Below are 24,322 nucleotides of genomic sequence, written 5' to 3'. Positions count from 1 at the left end.
CGATTGTTCGCCTGTCAGTACACAATTCGGCCGACACACAGCTACAAATCCCAACACGCATGATCAAACCAAATGAGTTCCCGGAAGAATTTTCTCTAGTAAACTCAACATTTTATTCAGAAAGAACTTTCGGCTCGCGGAAGTCCAAGAAATAGGTGAAATGCGGAGCACATGCTCATCTTGATAAATGTGAGAAGAAGGAAGATGCTGCTCATAATGCCATACTTTTCTAATAAAAAGGCATGTGTTCTGTTATGATGAAGATAATGTTTGTCTATTCTATCTGTTCTATCAAATTTTATAATTAAATAATTTGAACTCTTCACCATTATTTTTGTATTTTCACACCAAAGATCTAACTATTGATATGACCCTTTATTCTTGTCTGAATTAATGTCTAAAACATATTTTTCAGGTTATGCACAATATTAAACATGTTAACAAATTCAGATAGGCCATTTTTTATTTTCATTTTCTTTATTTTTTGTATCTCAGCAAAAAAAAACAAAGAAAACATCAATACTTTCCGTATAACTAAACATAAAAAAGGTCCATTTGGACAAAATTAAACTAGAAACTGGCAAACAGGGGTAAAATAAATAATAGGGGGTTACAAAAATTAAAGTTGCTGGTAACGGTAATCAGGTTGCCATGAGGGCAGGTTTGGATCCTGCTGGCCATATTGCCACTGGCCATGTGGCATTTGGCGAGGTGGTGGGTGTTGTGGAGGTGGAGGTGGAGGTGGAGGGCACGGGTGCTCCTGGCATGCATGGCTGTGCTCATTAAGGATCCCGTTTTCAGCCTTTTGCAGCACATCAAGAATAATTTTTCTGGCATACTGACACTGCCTGAGGTCCACCTTATCCAAAATTTTTGCCGTCATGTTGCCGAAGGACTCATTGGCCTCCGGTTTCCGACGTAGGGCTATGGTGGCCTCCTGGATAAATTCATCGGTTATGTCATCCACGTGCTTCCTCTTTTGCCTCCGTTTGGCAGGAGGAGGTGGTGGTGGAAATAGTTCCACAGGCTCCTCAGGCTCCGCAGGCTCCCCAGGCTCCTGGCTGCAACCTGGCTCCTCCTCAGTGACACTTCCCTGTTGATGAAATGAACAATTGATTAGAATGTTATAGTGTATATAAAAATGCATGTTTGTTATATTATTGTGAACAAATAGCAGACTTTACATACAGTGGCGTATCTAGGGTCTCCAGTGCCCTTGTTGAGGAGCTGTATTTGGCAACAACCCCCCCCCCCCAAGATCAATGTAAAACTGTAACCCACCCCCCAAAAAAAAATGAAAGGGCATTAAAAGTTTCTAATTTGCCCCTTGTTTGCCCAGTGTAGAGCTCTCTAGTGGGCAATCATTGTCTCAGGTGTGAAAAAGAAAGAGAGGGTTGAGAGATAGAGAGAGGGAGAGAAAGAGGGGGTGTGAGAGAGAGAGGAGGGGGTTGCAGAGAGAGAGGGGCCTGAACTTGCAGAGGGCTTGATGTAGGGCATTGAGGGTGAAGCAGTGCAGGGAAAAAGGAATAAGGAAGCCACCTGCCTTGCTGACCCAGAGTGAGAGACCAGAGACATGGAAGCAAGGATGGATGTATCATTTGCAGGAGCTGTTAGTTTTGTATTAAAAAAGGTTGAGCCAGAGGAATGATGAGGCTACAGCAGTGTTTGTTAGGACCAGAGGTGTGCTGGGGATGCAGCAGTGTTTGTAAGACCAGAGGTGTGCTGGGGATGCAGTGAGAGGCAGTCTCAGTCTCCTGGTCTTTTGGCTCAGCTGCTCTCAATGTTTTACACCTGCATGAAGCAGCTCTCAATGTTTTACACCTGCATGAAGCAGCTCTCAATGTTTTACACCTGCATGAAGCAGCTCTCAATGTTTTACACCTGCATGAATCCGCCTGCAAACTGGGGGTTCTGGGGTGTGCAGGCTGAGTGGATTGTTAAAATAAACAATAAAACAATGCCAATGTTTTTGTGACCCACCCCCCTTGGCCTGCGCCCCTGGCGGTTGCCTGTCATGCCAACCCCTTGCTATGCCCGTTTACATAAAGGGTCAATTATGGTTTAGCTTATAATTTTGTTACATGATTACATTTTAGCAGACAATATATTGTGAAATGCCATACCTGAGTAAAACTCTCCTCCAGGAAATCCTCATCCTGGCTTGGATCAACCGACACTGAGCCCTCTGCCGAAGTAGAAGGCAGTGTTGAAATTGACGGCCTGGATTCCATGGTGTCTGCCAGGAATCGCATGTTATCATAGTACCACAGCCGTGGTACATATACATTCCGTGCACCTGCTCCAGACTGGGTGGACTCCTCTATTTTTTTTAACTCCCGCCTGTAGGCAGTGCGAATACTGTTTATTTTTTTGCGTATATACTCAAAATTTGCCCCAGGACAGACGGGCTTGTAGAAGGCCACCAAATGTTCCATGGCCTGTTTTCTGAGTTTTCTATTTTTATAATCTGCGGACTTGACTTGCCACAAACACGGCAGTTGCCTGAACTCATCAATAAAACTTATTAGAAAGTTGTGGCTGGTGTAATTGTCCACCATATTGCAGGACAGTATATGCCTGCAAGACACAAAACAACACAAAACATATTAAAATAGCATGTATTTTGGCACATAATAAAGATATTCCTAATAAAAGCTGTATAGGGCCCAAAACACACACTTTCTATTAAAAGAGTCGTACCTTTGTTTGTGGGGAAAAGTCGTGATTCGCCGCTCGATCGGGCTCCAACTCTCGATATGTCCGCTAGCGAATCGTCGGCCGAACGATCTGGCGTCCTTTAAATACAGCGCAGGCGTCAACTCCTCCTCCAGTGGCGGGCTTGTGCAGGGGTGTGTACGTGCCGAAGATCAGGCCTACATGCGACACTCACACCTGAAGCAGTGGAAAAATCTTGTAATCAAGAATAATGTCTCAACAATCTGGGAGCTCAATTAGTGTGGGCCGAAGTGATTGGGCCACCCGAAAATCAAGGGCTACACCCATGTCAAAGCCAGAAATGGTGGAGATGGTCTCCATTTTAGAAAAAATGGATTATGATGGCAAGTTGGCAAATTACGATCGGCCCAATGCCAGGAAAGATGGCATCATGGATAAGGTGGTGGCCTGTTTGGTAAAAAAATTCGGTGTGGAGCGATCGAAAGATCAGATTCGGAAACGGTGGTCTGACCTGAAACACCGTGAGCAGGATCAGCTTTCCCAAATCCATCGGATTTTGAAAAAAAGTAAGTTTTTTTTTTTTTTTTTAATCATGCAATATGTTTTTTATAATTTTGTGTATGTTGTATTAACATGTCTAGATTATAATGTCTATGTAAAAAGTTAGATTACTCATTTTAGTTGTCATGTCGTGATTTGATCGATCTATTGTTGATGTTTTAGTATATGACATTAAAAGTCAGGAAGCCATAGTTAAAAATATATGTATTGTGTTGCAACGAACGTTCTTTCCTGCACGAATCTTCTCAGCAAACATTCCTATTAATCACAGATTATTATTCAAACCTTTAAATAGGAGAAAAACGTAAACTCCGTGCCAAACAATGGGAAAGGAGGAGGAGAAGTTTGGCAGCTCCATCGGCAGTTGTGGAAGAAGAGGAGGACATGGGCCCAGATGGTGGCACAGATTCGACTAAAGGTAATTGGTTCCTATGCACTGTCAAACATTAATGTACCATATTTTTCGTAGATAACCATGTACATGTCTTCATATTTGTTACTAAAAGAGCTATCAAGCAGGGCACCATGTCCTAACAAATGTACCTCTTGTGACTTTTATGATATGGCCAATGTTTTGTATTATGTAGATGAAGACATTATGCCTGAGGTGATTCTGGTGGAGCCAACAAGTGACCAGACACCAGAGCAACAAGAAGGTTGGTAGTCACAGATTTTTGTGTAGTGGGATCATAGAAATATGTGTATTTGCAATGATTGTTTAACCTTATATTCTTGTATTCCCTTACAAATTTACATTGCAGATGTTGCATCATGCCAGGATGTGGCATCCCCAGCCATGTCAGAACCCCGATCTCCTGGCAACTTGGCAAGCAGCGTGGAAGCCACTTCCGAAACTGTGGAGGAACCAGGACCAAGTGTCCAAGAGCCAATTGTGTGCCCACGTAGGTTTTTTCAGAATGATTTTTATCAGTGTTATTTTTAGCCTCCAATTTACAACACTAGTTCCCTATGGGAGCCTCTTTATTTGAATGGAAGTCGCACCGTAAGTCGGATCAGGATGCTCTGACTTGCGGGGCCACTTGCGTTGTGAAGATTTTTGAGGGGGAACTACACCAAAAAATTGAAGAACCCACCGTGGGTGTCCACCCCAAGTTTACAAGCAGGCCTTTTGTGTGTGGTATTGAGTTTGAGGGTATGCCCACAACAAAAAGACAGCGTGGGTTACCCCCAAAACCCCTACCAGACCCTTATCCAAGCATGCAGCTTGTCAGGCCAGGAAAGAGAACGAGCAAGCGGACCAAACACCCCCTGGACCACAGCAGGACACATGCCCTCAACATGGGGGGGTTTTGTTGCTTTGGGCCAGGGGGCCTCTGCACCGCACACACAAAAGCACCTTGCTCCCATGTAGAGGAGGACAAGGGCCTCATCCCCACAACCCTGTCTGGTGGTTTTGGGGGGTCATGCGGCCAGGGGGTTCCTAGGACTTTGGAAGCAACCTTTAACAAAGGGTGGCCCCCAGATCCCAGACCCCAATCCCTATGTGAATGGGTATGGGGTACATAGTACCCCTACACATTAACCACATAAATGGAAGTGTATGTGAATAACGACAGGAGACGTTTATGAAATGTTCTTAAATATCTTCATCCGGTCTTCTCCACTCTGCTCTTTGGATCTTCTCCTCTCCACTCTTCTGCTGTCCAATCTTCTGCTCTTATGTTGTCTGCTCTTTTGCCCTAGGCTCTTCTTCTTCCTCCTGTCCTCCTCCGATGCTGTTGCCGTGCATTCTGCCCGTCTCTGGTCTCTGCATCTTAATATATATACATTACGACCATGCCCTCACAATGACGTCATCATGCGTTCACACCCCTAATAAATCTATAGTAAGCTCAGGAGACCGGCAGAATCATCAGCAACAGCATCGGAGGAGGACAGGAGGAAGAAGAAGAGCCTAGGGCAAAAGAGCATAAGAACAGGGTAGGTATTAACTCGAGAGGAATTTAAGATTACCTGGACACCAAATGTTTCTCTATTATTATGACCTCATGTAGGTGATTCACATTGACTCATTTTTTTTTTTTTTTTACAGACCATGTTTCACATAGTTGCACATTAGCCAAATTGACCCGTGAGGCTCTCCAATGCTGCGCAGACCTGGAACAAATAAAGGAGACTGCAACGGCATTACAAATCAAAATGCACAATTTTGTGGACATGATTGGCAAATTTTAAGCCACAATTTTACTACGTTTTTAATGTTTGTATTGGGATGTTCCTGATGTTACAAATTTTTTATAATGTTTTATGGCATTTTAATTACACTCAGATGTTAAAGAGTGTACCCAAGTTTGGGAAAAGCACTTTACAACACCCTAACCCTAACCCTAACCCTAACCCTGTGAATGTTTGATACTAAAACATTTTTACATTCAACAATGTGTGTTCAATTCTTTATTAGACTTTCGTTGGGGGGTCGAGGTCTAAAGCTGTGTAAAGAAGCACTAAATGTATGATGGCTGTCCTATTCACATATTTACATGTTAATGAAAGCATTTTGGACACTGCCATATGCGAGTTGCTGGAGGTGTCAATGAAATGTTAAAGATACCCCCAGTTTTAACGCATATCACAGTGCGATCTGACATTTCACACAGGATCGGATCACACAAGTTTGAACGACTGTGCGATCCTATCCTGATGCGGCTGAATAAATGCATCATGTGCGACTTTTGTGCGAGTGCAGTGCGAATTGAGCCATACAAACTGTATAGCTGATTTTCGCATGAACATCTGATCGCATGTAATAAAGGAGCAGTGCGCTACGATATTACATGCCATCAGATGTGCAGTGTGAATTGAGACATACACTTTGTATGGCTACATTCGCACTGAACACGCATACAAGTCGCACATGACCCTTTATTTCTGATGTATCTGAATTGGATCGCACAGTGCTTAACACTTGTGGAATACAATCCTGTGCAAAAAGTAAGTGGCGGGTCACCCTTATGCAATGCTGGAAGGCTGCAAAGTCGCAGACTTCCCGCATCGCATAAGTGTGACTCAACACTCAAGGTACTAGCAGTCCTAGGATTCAATATGGCATTGATATTGCCAGTAGCAATCAGTGTAGGGAGATCAGTGTAATCTATAGTGTATTGCTTGTTCGTTGCTCTAGTTCACTTTCCATTACCTATATATATAACACTTTGAGATGAACAATGATCAAGTTTCACATAACACTGACATATCCTAACATTGGTGGGCAGTGAGAAGGATGTCATAAATGAACACAACATAACAGGTGTAGGTACTTTGTTAATACCCTAATGTATTATATGAAATATATAGTATGGGCAACTTCTGGACAATGAACACCAATGTAAGGTGACATTAGATGAACCTTGGGTGTGACCTAGTTCTCAATGTGACAGGGTTTGTGTACATTTTGTGGGGTGCAGAAGGCCCTTGTATTTACACCACTGGCTAAAAAATAACACATGGCCATCATCACTTTGGATCAGCTGGTGAGAGACTACAGTCAAGAAACACACTGATGAATGTATTAACCCTTCCAAAGTCACACATATATAACACATGATTAACCCAAATAATTGTGTTTGGCATATGTGCCCAAATGATTATAATCCACAATACAGAATCATTGCAATTTTTGTTTAATGTGTTGAAAAATAATATATCTCTGACATTTATCTTGTGTGTCCAATCTTTAACAAGATTAATGGGTGTGTGACAGTGATTGCTGCCAGGACACAGCTCCTCTCCCCACGAAATAGTCCAGATATTCCTGGCGGATCTGACGGGCCCTGTGTGATGCCAATGCTGACCGTCCAACTTCCATTGACGGCATGGACTCCACTTGGTTAGAAGGTTGGGCCTCTCCACTTGTACCTGGCATAGCAGGGTCAGTATCCAGTTGCTGCAATACATAATTTTGTGCATTCCTGCGTAGGAAGTTGTGCAAAATGCAGCAACACAAGACCACATTATCCACTTTGTACAGTGCCAGGTTTATGGACGTCAGGAATATCCGGAACCGGTTGGCCATTATCCCGAAGGCATTCTCCACAACTCTGCGAGCTCTGGACAACCGGTAGTTGTAAATCCTTTGGTCTGGGGTGAGGTTCCTCTGAGGGTAGGGCTTCATGAGATGCTCCCCAAGCGCAAAAGCCTCATCTGCGATAAACACAAAGCTCATACCCTCAACAGTTTGCTCCCTGGATGGCAGGTTCAGAGTGCCGTTCTTTAGACGACGAGCGAACTCCGTCTGATCAATAACTCCCCCATCCGAATTGCGGCCATTTTTGCCAATATCCAAAAAAATAAACTCATAGTTTGCATTAACTATGGCTAGCATGACTATACTAAAAAAACCTTTATAATTATAAAAAAATGTGCCGGAATTCGGAGGGGGGACAATGCGGACGTGCTTCCCATCAATAGCACCCCCACAATTGGGAAAATTCCACTTCTCCAGAAATTGATCAGAAATCTCCAGCCATTGCTCTGCGTTTGAAGGAAACTGTGGGGAAAAAATAAAAAAAATAAAATTAGTGCTTGAGCACATCACATTATTAATTACACACACAGTTGTCTGTTAAATGCTTATGCAACTTGCTAAAAAAATATACAACAGGAAGGCAAAGGTTTGGATATGGGGATGTAACATCTACATACATTTATTTTCAACCTCCTATTGTTCTTATATTGTAAAGGGCCATACACACTAGAAGATTCTCTGAAGACTTTTTCGTGCAGATTTACCTTTTCTATGTAGTGCAAGGGCCTACCAGATTGCATAGGATTTGAAAGTGTTTGTTGGACCTCATATTATTTGGTTTTGGTAAATCGGAAGGATAAATTGTTCTGACAATCTTCTAGTGTGTATGGCCCATTATACTCACCAGCTAGAGCTGAGATTTACAAACTACGGCCATCCAGCTGTTGCAGAACTACACATCCCATGAGGCCTTGTAATTCTCTGACATTCACAGACATGACTAGGCATGATGGAAATTGAAGTTCGTGAACAACTGGAGGACCATAGTTTGAAGACCTCTGAGCTTGAGCTTTGGTATATGCTGACTTTGAGATTTAGCATGTGGGTGGGGGATGGGTAAGTAAAACTGGGCATTTATACATCAATAAGGGCTTGTGGTCAGTGAAGGTTTTAACATCATTACATAAACATACAGAATCATAGGTGGGAATGGATGGACTGATGTATTTTAGATAAATCATTAACTAGGTACTAAAACATTGGCCAAGGAATAATTGTTTGAGGGAAAGCAATAAAATTAGATAAATTCGACATACTGTTAACAGGCAATGCGTTTAGGGACACATAGGAGAGAATGGTGGGGTGGTTAGTGGGTAATTTTACAAATGGTTAAAGATAATCTACATCTTTACTACTATGTGCATGCGGACAGAGGGTAGTTTACAAATAATGGCCTGTGTCAATTGCTGTACATCCAAAAACATCATAATTCGGGTGAAACTAGTAATACATGTAATGTAATGTAAAAAATCAAACATACCTTGATATAGTCCTTCTGCAAGACCTTGATGATGGCAGAGAAGGTCTCAGGGATGATGATACCAAGAGCTTGGGGGGAGATGCCTGTGGTGAACTTCAGATCCTGCAGGCTTCTCCCTGTTGCAAGATACCTCAACGTCGCAATTAACCTTTGCTCAGGAGTAATTGCAAGCCGCATACAAGTATCCTGCTTCAGAATATAGGGGGACACCAGGGCAAGAAGACGGTAAAAGATGGGATCCATCATCCTCAAATAATTCCTGAAGTCATCAGGATTATTTTCCTGGAGCTCCCTCAGCAAGGACATATGAGAAAATTGATCACGGTTAAGCAACCAATTTTTCGTCCAGGAGGTCCGCTTCTTCTTCCTATTGCTCGTACGTCGTCTCAGAGCCAAAACTCCAACACTAACGACAGCAACGGACGAATTCACGGTTGCCATAATAAATTCTCGAACGATGTCTCGGAAAATAGCGAAATGTCGTCAACCAAACAAATGCTACCGAAATCAGCGCAAGATGCCCAGAAGGGTCACGGCCAAACACTCACTTCCTCTTTTGTAGCGGCGAACGTGCGTGGAACGTAGTGACGTCATTTTCTGTCGGCAGACAAATGTCCTGGGCAAGTTTTGAGCACTTTTCAACAGACAAACAACAAACACGCCAGCCGCGAACATTTGTAGGACGTTCTGTCGGCCGACGATCGGTACGTGTGTACGGGGCTTTAGTTACTGAGTGTCGCTGAGTGTTGCTGGGAAGTTCTATAAGATGCTTACTGAGGTGAGCAGAAAGGAAGGAAGCTATTTAGGGTAGAGCTAAAATATAAGTTAATGTGATTATATATACATTCATGAAAATAAGTAGGCTTTCAATAGTTACATTTTTATTTTGTGCAAAAAAAAGACTCCATACCTATGCAATATTTATTATTGTAAATTAAACATCATTCAGAGGTGAAATCATGAACACAATTTAAGTATTATTAAAGACAAATGTTTTTTTTTTTTTTAACTTTAGATAGAGTGGTGAAGTTTTAGAATCCCTGTCAAGTTTTTTATTGCTGTCTGCGTCCCTGTTAGGTTAGGACATGGGTGCACAACCTGTGGCCCTCCAACTATTTCAGAACTACAAGTCCGATGATGTATTGCAAAGCTGATAGTTACAAGCATAACTCTCAAAGCCAGAGGCATAATGGGAATTGTAGTTAAGCAACAGCTGGAGGGCAAAAGGTTGAGAATTCATGGGTTAGGTAATGAAAGTGAGGGTAAGTCTAAAGTTTTGAGTTCCCACCAGAACAGAGGAGAATAGGGAGGAAATCTTCCAATGAGCACTGCGCTTCAGTGACAACTGTCCAAGAGGTGGGTTCTCTTACATTGCAAATATACTGTATGATCTCACTACCTGTTGCGTCTACATGACATTTAGGACAATGAAATCTGCCTAATGAGACACAGCTGACAGTGGTTTTTAACTCTCCCCTACTCTATCCAACATAAAAAAAGAAGTTTGGGCTTTGGATATACTTTAAAGTTACGAACACATTTTAGTGGAGTGCTCTTAATGCCCCAAATTAGCCTAGACCAGGGATCTTCAAACTACGGTCCTCAAGCTGTTGGAACTTCAAGTCCCATGAGGCATTGTAAAACTCTGACATTCACAGACATGACTAGGCATGATGGGAATTGTAGTTCCTGAACAACTGAAGGGCCATTGTTTGGACACCTCTGGCCTAGATCATGGTAGGGTTAACGGTTTAAATTCTGGGTAATGTCTTTGCATAATATATTCAAAATGTCTATGTTTTATTTTCTGCTGGGGCCATGAATACATGCCAGGAGAATAGAATTGCTGTTCATGGGGTGTGACCCGTTCATGTGGCGCTCAGAAGGGTTCTCCACATGTTTTACTCCTGGGTCTAAAATTTTTTATTTCACCTAGAGCACCATCATCTACTGAAGTGCATCAATGAAACTTACAACATTTCTAAAAACTGCCATAATAATTCTCTAGGAGAAAATATGTGTAGCACTGTCCCCGTAGGGCTTTCTGTGTGATGACTTGTTGGGCCTCCTCTGATTACCTGCAGACAGTCACTTAGGGGCATTTCACACATTTATTCTTACTCCCAATGGCTCGTTACTCAATAAACAGTCCAGGGGTTTGGGTTTTTGGTATTTATTGTGGAACTTGGATGGGAGAAGGGAATCGTGGAAAACTCCAACTTGAACTATTTACAATCGAGAAGGACAACTATCACTTGGTCTCACCAGGTTACTTGTAGAAGCAGTCACACTGCTTTAACCATACTGTCAGCTGTATGGAAAGGTTTGTCTTCTTGCTCTCTCTCCAGCAACAGACTGGGTGAACTACATTATCTTCAATATGCTCTCTAGCATCCCCTTTACTGACACCCGTCCACTGACTCTTCTAGCTGAAGGGATGGCCCCTCCTCAAGACAGGCCCCTTGACACAGATCTGTACTCACTTTAAGCAGAATCAGATCCTTTGCAGTGTCTCCCTCCGTGTCAGCTCTGCTGCGCCTCTGAGTTCAGTTTCTCTCTAACTCTTTAGGCCCTCAGGTCAACCACCTGAGGCCACATGGCAACCTTTACAGAGGAGGAGGCAGCCGTCCCCTCAATCCAGGATTCTGCTCTCCAGCTGTAAGACCCTGAGCACATGTGCTTTTGGTATTTATACAGTATCCCAGCATGCACCAAGGCACTTTCCTCTGCCAATCACCAGGACTATACTAAATGGCTGTGCACTCATTTGTCAGTTTTCCTCCCACTGTCCAATATGCCTCCCTATTGGACCAGTGTAAAACACTTCAGACAAACTGAGTTGCACCTAAGTAAAATTAGCAGACCTCACTAGCAGATCCTGCTTTCTGATAGGCAGAGAACAATATAGATTTACCAAGCAATCCTTCTAGTAAGCTGAAAAGATCCAAAATTATACTCTCTCTTTAGCACCTACCTAGGAGGCTGCTACATATGATATATTTTAGAAAATCCCCAGGTAACAAATAGACAGCCCAGCACTAGCTCTGCACGTGTTGAATGATCCTCGAACTAAAGCTCTAGATGGCACTGTCTTTCCAGGAGAGGAGGTGAAGTATTATGAAGCTGATTAATTTAGCTGTGTAATGTGAGATCCTGCTATTACATCTTTAGTAACAGCTCAGTATTAAATATGGTACTCATACTCATCACTTGTTGGATACACACAAAAGAGTAAACATTAAATCTTTGTATGTAATAGTTTTTAATTACCCCACTTTCTTTGAAACATAAGTAGAGCACATATTGTGTATGGAAAACACTATTCAATCCCATTAAAGGAAACCTGTAATGAAGGATAAGTGTGGGTAAAAGAGAGTGTCCCTTTACTTATCATGCACAGATGCAGATACGGCTTCTTTCACTTCTTCCCCACAATCCTCCAGGGCTCTGGCAAGCCCCTGGTGTCCTTCTGGCTCCCTGATGCTCAGAGAGACTGTAGATAATGATACCGAAGGGACTGGGCTTGTGAGTTGTCGCCAAGATCCCCACCTTCTACCTGCTTTAGTGAGACAGAATGAACTAGGCTTGTGAGCTGTTCCCAAGCTCCCCACCTTCTACCTGCTGTTCATTATCCTAAATTAACACTAAAGGGTATATTTATAAAGTAGTGAATGTGACTTTCAACAAACATTTACTAGTGGCAAATCACTTACATGCAAGAGGAATATTCCCCTGAAGTGAATGTTTGGTGGATGTCATATTAACTGCATCATAAATATGCCTCTAACAGTGCTCAGATACATGCCTTAGGAAGGTTCGGAACTACTCTAGTTAGCAGTGCCTGCTTCTTCCTGGTTGAATCTGTGGTGCAGAGCAGGGCCCATGTGATGTATAGGCACTAATTGGCTGCCTCCTACAATTTGCCACAGGTGTAACTAATAGCAGACCTATTGTGCTTAAAGGTAAGTATTTTTGGACTGTTTGTGGTACTTTCATGAGTAGTAAGATGAAGTTCAAACAGATGCAGTGAGCTTAGGTTCATTTCAAAGAATCACCCAAAGCAAAATGTAAGGTAATTTAGTGAGTTGCTAAATGTTTTTGTCAAATTTAACCACTGATAAGAAAGTCCACTGCAGGTGGGCAGGATGTTGAGTAAGGGAGAAGATGTATATACTGCAGCAAAGAGGCCTCCAAAGATCTGATTGATCTGCAGGGAATCATAAAAACATATTTTGTAATTTTACAATAATATGTTCATACCGATGGCATTTTTAGCTCATTTTATTGATAGAGTTGTGTTGTAACCTGAAATTCCAAGAAGAACCACACCACATATTAAAAGTTAGTTTAACTTTTGAGGGATTGAATTATTAGCCAATTTAAAAGCAGTATGTGAAATGGGGAAGGGGAGAGAATCCACCAGACGGAAACGCATACATTTTAAAGCTAGCAGCTTTGACAAGCTTGCATTTAGATGCTGGGCATGTGGGTGGCAGTGACTGTATATTTTTTCCGCTGCAGCAGATGGGGCAGAGAATCTTGCTGGCTATAGTCTACAGTTGAGTGGTGTGCTACTGGCAGATTTGCTGCAAGGACCTGGGACACCCTGCACTATACCATCATTCCTGTCAGTGGAGGCTACTGAAAGGTCATGTGGTAGAGCGGGGTTAGACTGAGGTAAGTATGGTTTCTGTGGCTTTCAGGTGCTCTTGCCAACGGGCTAAGTAGTGGGAGGTTAAATGCCTTGTTGAGCATGTGGTACCCAAATGGCTGGTGTTTTTTCCACGCTTGATGTGTTTGAGACAAGTTTGCAAATTGCAACTGTGCAATCGGCTGCACATGCACTAAAAAAGGCCCAAAGAGCTGAGCTTTGGGAAGGGTTCCGGGAGATAACAGCTCCACAATGTGATGGAATAGGGTGACTGCTCGCGACTCCTCATGATGGCTGCCTCGTTGGGATTGTGCCTCATCCTCACTTCCTTCCTCTGCTCTATCCAGCACCTAAGTTGCGTCAGTGACCTTATTATTATCTCCTCCATCCTCATTACCACTGGAGACAACTTGACAATACGCTGCAGGTGGAGGAAAATGACTGCCAGTTTGTGTACCAGTGTTCTCCCCTTTATGTAGGCTAATGTTCCTACCTTCCTCAGCCTCAGAACCAACATCTAAATCAATTAATGGCTGTGCATCATCAAGGAGCAAGTAGCTGACGCTGTGTTTAAATAACTCAGCTGACTCCTCCATGCCTGATGCTGGGGCTATGGCAGGAACAGCTGTGGAAAAGGAGGCATATTTAGCCACTCTGGCAGCTGCAGTGGACTGCGCACTAGTCACTGCTTGGGTGACAGAGGATGAGGTGGATGAGGATGGTTTAGTAGGCCAGTCCACCACTTCCTCTGCATGCTGTGCCTGGAAAGCATAGGCAACATCACTAAACAGAGGAAATGATGCCCTGCCTGAGGACTGACCACATCCACCTTTGCCTGTGGACACATATGCTGCTGGCCCCCTCACAGTGCCATGGGAACCTCTGCCTCTCCATGTTAGCCTCCCAGACATGATGGGAAGGTGCCTATTACACTTTTTTTAATAAAGATGTGGAATTGTGTACATGGATGCATTTTAATCAATGGAAGTGGTGTTTGGTGCACTTTAACTACTACTACTACTCCGCCCACACACTACAACATACTAACGCACAGAAATACGGTATCTCACAAAAGTAAGTACACCCCTCACATTTCTGTAAATATTTTATTATATCTTTTCAAGTGACAACACTGAAGAGATTACACTTTGCTACAATGTAAAGTAGTGAGTTCACAGCTTGTATAACAGTGTAAAATTTGCTGTCCCCTCAAAATAACTCTGCTTACAAAATAACTAAATTAGTCATTTTCCCTCCCCCGGTGTCATGTGACAAGGTCTTACAAGGTCTCAGGTGTGAATGGGGAGCAGATGTGTTAAATTTGGTGTTATCGCTCTCACTCTCTCATATTAGTCACTGGAAGTTCAACATGGCACCTCATGGCTAAGAGCTCTCTGGGATCTGAAAAAAGAATTTGTTGCTCTAAATAAAGATGGCCTAGGCTATAAGAAGATTGCCAAGACTCTGAAACTGAGCTGCAGCATGGTGGCCAAGACCATACAGAGGTTTAACAGGACAGGTTCCACTGAGAACAGGCCTCGCCATGGTCGACCAAATAAGTTGACTGCATGTGCTCAGTTTCATATCCAGAGGTAGTAAAAGTAAAAGTACTGCCAGCATTGCTGCAGTGGTTGAAGAGGTGGGGGGCCAGCCTGTCAGTGCTCAAACCATACGCCGCACACTGCATCAAATTGGTCTGCATGGCTGTTGTGCCAGAAGGAAGCCTCTTCTAAAGATGATGCACAAGAAAGCCCACAAACAGTTTGCTGAAGACTAGCAGACTATGAACATGGATTACTGGAACCAGGTCCTGTGGTCTGATGAGACCAAGATAAACGTATTTGGTCCAGATGGTGTCAAGCATGTGTGGCGGCAACCAGGTGAGTACAAAAACAAGTGTGTCTTGCCTACAGTTAAGCAGGATGGTGGGAGTGTCATGGTCTGGGGCTGCATGAGTGCTGCCAGCACTGGGGAGCTACAGTTTATTAAGGGAACTATGAATGCCAACATGTACTGTGACATACTGAAACAGAGCATTAACCCTTCCCTTTGGAGACTAGGCCACAGGGCAGTATTCCAACATGATAACGACCCCAAACACACCTCCAAGACAACCACTGCCTTGCTAAAGAAGCTGAGGGTAAAGGTGATGGCTCGGCCAAGCATGTCTCCAGACCTAAACCCTATTGAGCATCTGTGGGGCATCTTCATAAGGTGGAGGAATGCAAGGTCTCCAACATCCACTAGCTCCGTGATGTCGTCATGGAGGAGTGGAAGAGGACTGCAGTGGCAACCTGTGAAGCTCTGGTGAACTTCATGCCCAGGAGGGTTAAGGCAGCACAAGAAAAAAATAGTGGTCACACAAAACTTTTTGGGCCCAATTTTGACATTTTAGTGTACTCACTTTTGATGCCAGCAGTTTAGACATTAATGGCTGTGTGTTGAGTTGATTTGAGGGGACAGCAAATTTACACTGTTATATAAGCTGTACACTCACTACTTTGCAGCAAAGTGTAATTTCTTCAGTGCTTTCACATGAAAAGATATAATAATTAATATTTACAAAAATGTGAGGGGTGTACTCACTTTTGTAAGATACTGTATACTGCATTAAACATGCACTAATGCACAGAAATATACTGCGTTAAAGGTGCTAACGTGTTAAACATGCAGTAATGCACTAAATGATACTGCGTTCAATGGCACATAACGCACGGAAATATACTTAGCTAAACGTGCCGTAACGCACAGAATTATATTGCGTTAACCGGTTGCCGACCGCCGCATGCTGCGGCGGTCAGCCCCGGCCAGGCAGAGTGACGTATCGGTACGTCACTCGCCTGTCACTGACTTGAGAGCCAATTGCAGGCGGGAGCGCGCCCGCCCCGGCTCGTTCACTGACAAGTCAGTGCGTGTGACCGGCGGTCACTCACGATCGCTCCGGTGAAGGGAGAAAGGCGGAGCGGCTTATGTAAACAAGCCGCCCGTCATTCTCCCTGGTGTAAAAATGAAGATCAGACGGTTCTACTATGTAGGACCGTTGATCTTTGTTTTTACACCAATAGCCATGTCCCTATACAGTTAGAAACACGCCACTAGGACACACTTAACCCCTCCCTCTCCAATACAGTTAACCCCTTCCCTGCCAGTGTCATTTTTGCAGTAACAGTGCATATGTATAGCACTGATTACTGCAGTAATGTCACTGGTAACCCCAAAGTGTCAGAAATGTCAGTCAAGGGTCCGATCTGTCCACCGCAATGTCGCAGTACCGAAAAAAAATCGCAGATCACCGCCATTACGCGTTAAAAAAAAACACCAAAAATTACAAAAATCTTTCCTTTGTAAGTAAACACGATAACTTTTGCGCAAACCAATCAAAATACGCTTTTTGCGATTTTTTTTACCAAACATATGGAGCATAAAACAAATTGGCCAAAAATGTTAAAAAATTTAGATTTTTACATTTTTTTGGGGGGAATTTCATATAAAAAAATGTGAAAAATATTGTTATTTTTGCAAAATTGACGCTCTTTTTTTGTTTATAGCGCATGATCAAAAAATCGCACAGGTGATCAAATACCACCAAAAGGAAGGTCTGTTTGTGGGAAAAAAAGGACGTCAAATTCGTTTAGGTACATCGTCGCACGACCGCGCAATTGTCCGTTAAAGTCTCGCAGTAAAAAATCGCAAAAAAACCCCTGGTCTTTTAGCAGCCAAATCCTCCGGGGCTTAAGTGGTTAAAAGAGCAGTAAGGCACTGAAATACACTGTGTTAAATGTGCACTAATGCACTGAAATGTACTGGGTTAAATGGCATGTAACACACTGAAATATACTGCGTTAAACGTGCACTAACACACAGAAATATACTGTGTTAAATGTTTACTAACGCAAAAAAAATATACTACATTAAACAGCAGGTAACGGACTGAAATATACTGTGTTAAACATGCATGCAGTAACGCACAGACATATACTGCGTTAAACCCGCACTAACGCACAGAAATATACTGCGTAAAATGGCACGTAATGCACTGAAATATACTGTGTTAAACATGCAGTAGCTCACAGAAATATACTGCGTTAAACGTGCAGTAAGGCACAGAAATTTACTGCATTAACCACTTCAGCCCGGAAGGTATTACACCCTTAATGACCAGGCCATTTTTTGTGATCGGCACTGCATTACTTTAAGTGACAATTGCGCAGTCATGCAACATTGTACCCAAATAAAACTGATGTCCTTTTTTCCCCACAAATAGAGCTTTCTTTTGGTGGTATTTGATCACCTCTGCAATTTTTTTATTTGCACTATAAAGAAAAAAATGGTGGCAATTTTGAAAAAAAAAACAAAACAATATTTTTTACTTCCTGCTATATAATATTCCCAATAAAAAAAAAAACATTTAAAAATCTAATTTTTTCATAATTTTAGGCCAATTTGTATTCTGCCACATATTTTTGTTAAAAAAAAAAAATCACAATAAGTGTATATTGATTGGTTTGCGCAAAAGTTATCGTGCCTACAATCTAGGGAAAGATTTATATCATTTTTATTACATTTTTTTTTACTAGTAGTGAATAGTAAAATCAGCGATTTTTAGTGTGACTGCGACATTGCGGCAGACAGATCTGACGCCTGACATTTGTGACACTTTTGGGGGGACCAGTGTCATTACTACAGTAATCAGTACTAAAAATATGCACTGTTACTGTACTAATGACACTGGCAGGGAAAGGGTTAACACCAGGGGCATTTTAAAGGGTTAAATGTATGCCTAGGGGGTGTTTTCTAACTAGTCTGGTGTATATACACCTTGAGTTCTATTCAACAGGAACTGTTGTTATCGCACCCGCGATTGTTCCCACAGTCAGAACCTGGTGTTCTTAACCCTCTCTCATCCACTGCTATTCAGGGTGAACAGGATAGCTGGCGGATCCACTCAGATCATGCCCAGAGTTCAAAACAGGCTGCATTGAGTGCTCACAAACTCAGAGCCAAAAAAGGTGCTAATATATTTATTGTAAAGGTTAAAACTACATGTACATGTAAAATGATAAAAAAAAACTCACATATGAAGACCGCCTCTCCTACAGCATAAGGACACGGCAGCCAGATGCCAGTGTGTAGGCCCCTGAGGCGAAGGTATTTGCTAAGAGGCATGGTGAGTATTTTGCTGCTCTCATTTGTTTTGGAAAATGAAGAAAGAAAAGGAACATTTTTTTTTCTCTTTTCAAAACTTTGTGACAAAAAGTGAGATCTGCAAAATACTCAAAATTCCTTTCAGCAAATTGCTTAGGGTGTCCACTTTCCGAAAAGGGGTCCATTGGTATGGGGGGGGGGGGGGGGTTGTGCTGTCTTGGAATTTCATGATTTCATGGCCTCTGAAACTGTGATAGGTAGGGAGGAGTGACATTTTCCCAATACTTGTGGCAAAATATACTGTGACAAAAAAATTAAATATTCAATGGGCTCAACATGCCTATCAGAAAATTCCTTGGGGTGTCTACTTTTCAAAACAAAAAGGGGTAAGTTGGGAGAGATTTGTACTGCCCTGCCATTTTAGCATTTCAAGAAATGAGATAGGCAGTCAGAAAGTAAAAGCTGCTTAAATTTCAGTATATGCACCATAGTTTGTAGACGCTATAACTTTTGCACAAACCAATAAATATACACTTATTGGGATTTTTTTTAATCAAAGACATGTAGCTAAATACATTTTGGCTTAATGTATGACAAAAATTTAGTCTATTGGATATTTTTTATAAGAAAAAGTAGAAAATTTTATTTTTTTCCATAAAATTTTAGGTCTTTTTTCGTTTATATCGCAAAAAATAAAAACCACAGAGGTGACCAAATACCAGCAAAAGGGAAAAAAAGGACGTAAAATTTGTTTGGGTACAGCATTGCATGACTGCGCAATTGTCAGTTAAAATCATGCAGTGCCAAATTGCAAGAAATGGCCTGGTCATTTAGGGGGTAAATTCTTCCAGTCCAGAACACGTACCGATTGTCGGCCGCAAATATTCGGCCGCTGACCGATCGGCCAATTGTAGGCTTGTTAGTATGATTCTTCCGACAGCCGAAAGCGCATTTTCGGCCGAATAGAATCTGTCGTGCAGGCATTAAAATTTTTGTAGGCCGACAACAGAACGGCCGATTGTGCGTCAGTCAGTACAGATTTTGGCCGACAATCAGCAGATTTGCAAGACTGGGCATGCTCAGAGAAGAAAAAAGACACGGAAAGTTAACCATCACATGACATCACTTCTGCAGTCGACTGTTGTTGGCCGACAAAATTCATGTGCAGTCTTTTGCACTTTTCAGCGGACAGGACAGCCCTGGACAAAAGACGGCCGATCGTTCGGCCGACGATCGGTACGTGTGTACGGGGCTTTAAGGAAAAAGTCTTCAGAAAATCTTATAGTGTGTATGGCCCATTAGTCACATCCAGAAAATTGCCCAGGTAAATGGATTCAGGTTCTCAACACTGGGGTTGATTGCTAAAACTGGAGATTGCATAATTTGGTGCAGCTGTGTATGGCAGCCAATCAGCTTCTAATTTCAGCTTGTTTAATTAAGCTTTGACAAAGAAACTTAGAAGCTAATTGGTTTCTTTGCAGAGCTGCACCAGATTTTGCACTCTCCAGGTTTAGTAAAGAAACCCTACTATTTTCTATTTGCCAGCTTTTCAAGGTTCTATCTGATCAATACCACCTCTTTAAATGGTTTAATTAAATGTAAAATATAGAAAACAGTAAATGTTATTTTATTATGGCGATGAACAAAATGTGGATCACTATGGCATGCTGTAAACACTGTGAGCAATAAAAATAATAACTACCGTATGACCGATCTGCAAACTTGTATTTATAGTTCTTGTCTCTTTCACTAGCGATATGGACAATAAGTATGAATGGATTCACAATCACAATGCTTGTCACCCATAAAAGATTTATTTTTAGTCGGGTAATTAGTGAGCAGCTGAATGTGGCACTCAATATTTAGGAACAAGGTGCTATTCATAGAGAGATAGAGCAGCCTAGCCTGTTTGCTGCTGGTTATGCCAAGGCAATGAAGTTGGAATTCTAATATCCAAACACAGACAGAAAAATAAACGTGACCCATCCTCTCAACAATGGGTAGAGTTTATAAAGATTACCATATATAAAAATGGTAGAGTGCGTCAATATATTTCTATTTAACCCAAAAAGACGCAACAAGTCCTATCAGCACACCCCCCAGCCCTTTCTTAGTATTTATACTCCTTTCCTTGCTTAATAGTCCACAAAATAAAACCATTTTAGATTCTCTGGAATGATCCCCTGTGCTTTAAAGAAGCCAACGATGGCACATATTGTCATACAGCTTTTCAAGGGTAAAGCCCCGTACACACATACCGATTGTCGGCCGAACGATCGGCCGTCTTTTATCCAGGGCTGTCGTGTCTGTTGAAAACTGCAAAAGACTGCACATGAATTTTGACGGCCAACAACAGCCGACTGCAGAAGTGATGTCATGTGATGGTTAACTTTCCGTGTCTTTTTTCTTCTCTGAGCATGCCCAGTCTTGCAAATCTGCTGATTGTCGGCCGAATTCTGTACTGACTGGCGAACAATCGGCCGTTCTGGTGTTGGCCAGCAAAAATTTTAATGCCTACATGACTGATTCTTTTCGGCCGAAAGTGCGCTGTCGGCTGTCGGAAGCATCATACTAACAAGCCTACAATCGGCCGATCGGTCGTCGGCCGAATATTTACGGCCGACAATCGGTACGTGTGTACGGGGCATAAATCTAAATTCTGGGCAGCTATAAAAGTCACAAATATCGTAGCCCTGTAATTATTAACACTTCATTAAACTTATGTTTTAAAATGCATGCATTGTAAGTACCTGAATTTGACTTGGTATTAGCCTCTTGGAGTCTACTGTATAGTCTACATAACAGAACACAAAGAGGTAATAGAGAAGCAGTACAAGGTGCCACTGCCAACCAGGTGTGTTGTAGTGCAAGGAGCATTCTGATTGAAGGAAAGAGAAAACTGAAAGGAAGAGGGGTCGTCCATGTGCCACTTCTTTCACTGCCCATTCACAGCATGGGAGTGGGCGTGGCAGGGGTGACCTCTAAGTAAAAGGTAAGGCTGGTACACACTACTGCTTTTCCTTAATGTTTCACAGCAAGTCAAAACTGAGGAAGGAAATTAAGTCCGAATATTCTCCTACAACAAACTTTTTTTTTTTTGTTGATTATAGTTTCTGATCATGCGCAGTCTTTTGTATCTGTTTTTTTCTTGTACGAAAATGGTATACATGAAGGAAAAATTATTTGTTCTGTTCACATACAACAAAAATGTTGGCGCTTGTCTCTTCGGAAATTTTAATTTGCAAAGTCAGAATCAGATGACGAAAGTTGTGTACACAGTATACAAAAATTGAAAAACTGCAGTAGACAAAGATGTGTGGGTTTAGCTGTTTGCCTGAAGTTCACTGGTGCGATCACAGACTTTGCATGTGATTTTCACCACATTGCTTTGCATATCACATGCGATGTCTGTGGGATGCAAATTCAGCCATACAGTTTGTATGGCTGAATTTGCATCGCATTCAGACTAAAATGGTGCAGGACCCTCTTTTTGGTCCCCAATGGAATCGGATCACCCATGCGATCTGATTCTTGTCTGATTTCACAGTTCGCACTGCGATTTGTGAATGGATTTGAGGGTGTCATTAACTTTACATTGACTCCCGCAGTGCTTCGCAGAGAACAGTGAGATTTGGTGCGGTAACCTGCACTGGTTCCTGCATCGCACACAAGTGTGAACCCAGCCTTAAATTTGCTCATTCAAAAGCACTCACAGTATGAAGATCAGGGAAACAACAAAAAATATGAACCCAGCCTAGGGCTGAACTCCAGGCAAACAAATCAGCCTGCTAGCCAGCAGGTGGAGCTTTGAAAATTCCCAAATTTCTGATTTAATCACTTAACCTCCAGAAGATTTACCTCTCTTCATGACCAGGGCATTTTTTGCAATACGGCATTGCCTTACTTTAACTGACAATTGCACCGTTATACAACGCTGTACCCAAAATAAATTAAATAGAGCTTTCTTTTGGTGGTATTTTTCCACTTCTGTTTTTTTTTTTTCCTTTTTTTGCACTATAAGCAAAAAAAAAACGAAAATTTGAAGAAAAAAAAAAAATGTTTAATATATTTTTTTTCTGCCATAAAATATATCCAATTAAAAGATAAAAAAAATAAGCGTATATTGTTTGTTTTTTGCAAAAGGTATAGCGTCTAGAAACTATGGGATGTACTGTATACTGGAATGTTTATTTATTTAATTTTTTATACTAGGAATGGCGGCGATCAGTGACTTATAGCGGGACTGCAATATTGCGGTGGATATTCTGACACTTTTGACATTTTGTGACACTAATACAGTGATTAGTGCTAAAATTTTGTACTGCCACTGTACTAATGACACTAGCTGGGAAGAGGTTAAACATCTAGGGCAATCAAAGGGTTAAATGGTGCCTAACCAGTGTTTTTATGTACTATATGTGCTGTTATTACTTTTGGATTCCAGGGAAAGAAAATCCATTAGATCCCTGCTGACAGAACAGAGCCTTGCCTTGTTTACATAGCCAAAGCCCTGTTCTGTGTTTCTCCTCACTGATCAGGAGCTACTGGTGGACATCCATTGGCTGGCATCCGCTGATCGGCTTCTGCTGTGTCTAATCACAGCACAGCTGCAGCATCGGTTGGCCACCTATCCGGAAGTGGCAGATCATGCGCTAGGTATGTGATCCAGCACAGGAGAGCCGCCTTGCCGCTGTACATCTAAGTGATGTGGTCGGAAAGCAGATAATAAGGAGGGACACCTTTTAGAACAAAGCAAAAGCCATATCAAGTCACATTCCTCTTTTGGAAGACCATGAAGAATTAATACTCAAAAAATGATTAGTTAAACCCACAAGTAGTTTTTTCACCCCTACTTTTTCTTTATAATAGCTTTTAAAAATAACAAAATAAGTAATTTATAGGTTGGACAAAATATGCAAGTGGAACATTTTTTTATAGAGATCTGTACATCAGACCAAAAACAAAATAATTGAGAATGAAATAAGAAAAGAGGAATTTAGATGCAAAAGAACAGCTTTTCCAGAGATCAGTAACTTACACTCAAATTTACACACAGAGTTAAAAAACGTATTATGTAGGGCTTGGCCCTCATTGATTAGCTCAGCCCAAAACGTCAGTGAATGGAATGGCTAGTCTGGTGCTATCTCTTTAGCTAACCCACTACAGTGTTCTTAGAATCCTTTGCCATGTAATAAATGTTTATTTGTAAAATAAAGATATACTGTATATGTACATGTAGCACCCTCCTAGGTAGGTGCTAGGTAAAAACATAGAGTGGCCCTGTCTGCTTATCAGGAGGGCCTGATCTGTCAGTTTAGTCTGTCACATGCTTCCAGGTGTGATTTATTGAGCCTGGGGAGTCTCCCCACTGTATCCAATGGGGGATCTTGTTGGACAGTGGAGGAAACCTGGCCAATAGCCCACCAGGGTTTATGACTGTCCCAGTGGGTGGGCATTGCTGCAATGCATCCTGGGATTAGAAATAAATCCTGAGGGGCATGTGACAGAGTGTCTTTTGGCGGGAGCAAATTCCCAGGAGAGGGTGGACTGAAGTGAGGAAGGTGGTCCAGGCAGTCAGCCTAGGGATCAGGGGTTGAGCTGTGCTGCAGAGGATCCAATGTGCTGACCAGTGGAGCTGCTGGGCAGAAGACTTCAGAAAAAACAGTACTTAAGGATCTACCCAGGGGTCTGCCTAAGAGAGGGGACCACTCCGGAGAGGTCAAGGGGATCAAGGAGACAGCTAACGCAGAGTGTTACAGTAAAG

Source organism: Pelophylax lessonae, assembly GCF_965119305.1.
Source record: "Pelophylax lessonae genome assembly, chromosome: 4".
Lineage (NCBI taxonomy): Eukaryota > Metazoa > Chordata > Amphibia > Anura > Ranidae > Pelophylax > Pelophylax lessonae.
Note: the sequence above shows the minus strand (reverse complement) of the source record.